This window comes from Cygnus atratus, chromosome 2, assembly GCF_013377495.2.
Source record: "Cygnus atratus isolate AKBS03 ecotype Queensland, Australia chromosome 2, CAtr_DNAZoo_HiC_assembly, whole genome shotgun sequence".
Lineage (NCBI taxonomy): Eukaryota > Metazoa > Chordata > Aves > Anseriformes > Anatidae > Cygnus > Cygnus atratus.
Window position 1 is genome coordinate 159,648,680 of NC_066363.1, and position 2,771 is coordinate 159,651,450.

General features: G+C 58.2%; 1 pseudogene; it reads right to left on the reverse strand.

Moving 5' to 3' along the window:
* Positions 1–675: 675 nt before the first annotated feature.
* LOC118257944 (feather beta keratin-like) lies at positions 676–1,671 on the reverse strand (annotated as a pseudogene).
* Positions 1,672–2,771: the final 1,100 nt, after the last annotated feature.

Consider the following 2,771-nt stretch of genomic DNA (forward strand, 5'->3'; position numbering starts at 1 on the left):
GTGACCATGCAGGCAATTCATTGTCTGCTGAGTGGCCCATCATGTCTTTCCATTTTAGTGACAAGGAGCTATGTAAGAGCGTTGTCCAAATGCTTCTTGAACACCACCAGGCTTGGGCCCTAATGGCCACTTGAGCGCTGCTTTTTCTTCTTTTTGTCGGGTGAAGTTGGAAGAGCGTTGGGAGAAGAAAGGAAGAGGAGGCATCTGAGGATATGGGATGCAGGCGGATTTTATTGAGGAAAACATGAAAAAGAGGGAGCGTCAAGTGGAAGGTGCACATTCTGAGGTGCCTGGAGGGCGACCACCAGCCTATGTCCCTTGCATAGAGCAGATTTTCCCAGAGCCCCAAGGTCTCCCTACCCTGTGGTGGGAGCAGCCCCAGAAGGTCTCCCGAGGGATTGTGCTAGTGAGCAAGGCATTGCAGCAGAGAGTAGCGGCCGTAGAAGGTGGTGCTATGGAAAGGAGAAAGAGGAAGAAAGAAGGAGGTATGTTGGCCATGTGTCCTGACAGCATGGGCTTGGCCCCTTCCTTGCTTGCTTGCTTTGTTGTGCTGTGGAAAGTGGAGTCGCGGCTGGTGAGCCCGCGTGCCATGAACAGCGCAGAGGTGCGTCCTCAGTCTGAGAGCTGTCTTGCACGGTGTTGGAAGGCTTCTGTCAGGGGTGTTGGCGTGGGTCCTTAGCAGGGGTAGCAGGCTCTTCCGCCGTTGATGCAGCCAAGGCCTCCGAAGCCAAAGCCTCCAAGGCCAAAGCCTCCGAATCCCCCGGAGGAGATGGGCACTCCCTGGGCGCTGAGGTTGCTGCCCACGGCAGCTGATGCGGAGGATCCAACGGCGGTGTTCTGGGGGAAGGAGCTGAGGATGGGTCCTGGCAGGGTGACCAGCACGGCAGGAGGCTGGATGACGACGCGGGAGTCCTCGCACTGCCTGACACAGGGCTCGTTGCAGCTGTTAGCCAGCGGGGTGGGTCCGCAGGGGCGGCAGATGTCGTAGCAGGACATGTCTGTGGTGTGGAGGGTCCCTGGAAGAGAGGGTGTTGGGAAGGCGGAGGGTGTTGGGAAGGCGGAGGGTGTTGGGGCTTGAGCAGTAGTGCTGGGGGAGGCCAAGAGAGTGGGGAGGCCTGGGGTTGTGGGGAGCAGTGGCGGTGGGGAGGAAGAAGGGCTGCTGAGGCTAAGGGGGAAAGGGCGTGTGGAGAGAGAGGCCTGGTGGGGTGGGCGAAGGAGGGGAGCGGGGTTCAGGCTCACCTTGTTGGGTACAGGGGAGAAGGCGTCGGGAAGATTGTGTGAGGGTGCGAGTCGCAGGGCCGGCTTTTATGCTGGTCCGTGAGTGCCCGCGGGGCGAGAGAGCCTTTGCGCATGACAGCATTTGGCGTGAGCTGCTCTTACATGCTAAAGCCTGGCAAGTAATGAGGTGGGGCATGTTGTCATTTCCACAACGCTCTCGTGTTCTTTTCTCCTGTTGAGGATGTGTCTCTGTGGCCTTGGCGGCAGCTTTTAAGTGAGGGTGGCTCTTTGGATGGATTTGCATGGCGAGTGCGTTTGCGGGCAGTCGGCAGACGCGGCCAAAGCATGAGAGAGGTGGGTTGTTATGAAGTGAGGTCATGGCGTGTCACTCGTGCGGTGCGGCTTGCGGCTGCATTGTTGTGAGGAGGGGGCCCTATTTGCTGGCGTCGCCATAATGCAGGCTGGTCTGGGCTTCCCAGATATGCTGGGCGTGAGGCCCTGGCACTGGCATCGCACTCTTTCCCTCCCTGCCTTCCTGCCCACTCCCTACGCCTGTGTTTATTCCTCGTCGGTGGCTTGGTGGCCTTTGTGCTTGGAAGGTCCTGGGTGGGAGAAGGGAGTCTGCGTGTTTTCTTCTTGCGGCAGCTTGGCGGGTGGTAGTTTGATCAGGCAGAGGAGAGCTGTTTGCGACAGCAGGACGTTGTCCTCCCAGGCCTCGTTGAAAGCTTGCAAGCCCTGAGCTGAGGGGGAGTGGTTTGGCAGGGAGACTGAGGCAGAGCTTTTGGGGTCTTATTCAGCACTGAGCGCCCAAGGGTGAGGCCCTTTCCCTGCCTAGGCTTTGATGGTCAGACGCAGGGTTTGGTCCCTGCAGCAGGGAGTTGGAGGCATGCATGGTGCGCGGGGCTGCAGCCGTGAGCCCCTCCTGGCTGGGTGGTCCCGGGCATGGCTGACGAGTGGCAAGGCCTGTTCCCGTTCGGCTGAGGTGGTTTTGGCTTGCTGCTGAGGTGAGTAGCGCTTGTTGCTGAGGAAGATGAAGCAAGGTAGGAAGGGGGGCTGTGCAACTGGGTGCGCCTTGTTCCGTGAGGCCTGCTGGGTTGCAGCCACGAATGCTGAGGGAGCTGTGTGGTGTCCTTGCGAGGCCACTACTAATTATCTTTGAAAGGTCATGGTGAGTGGGAGAGGCTCCGGAAGACTGGAAGAGACTCGCCGCGCTCCTGTGTTCAAGGAGGTGAAGAAGGAAGGTGTGGGAAACCAGAGGCTGGTTGGCCTGACATCAGTCGCTGGGAAGGTTCTAAGGGAAATCCTCCCGGAAAGCACTGTCGAGCAGACGAAGAACCGGAATGTGATGGGGAGTAGTCAGCACGGATTTAGAGATGGAAAGTCACACGTGAGCCTCCTCAGCGTCTTCTAAATTGAGGTGACCAGTTTAGTGGAGGAGGGGAGAGCAGTGGCTGCTGCTCAACTTCAGTAAAGCCTTTAGTAAGGGCTTTCTTTGACGCTTGCTCCCATGACACGCTCATAGAGAAGCGGACAAAGTATGGGATAGATAAAGG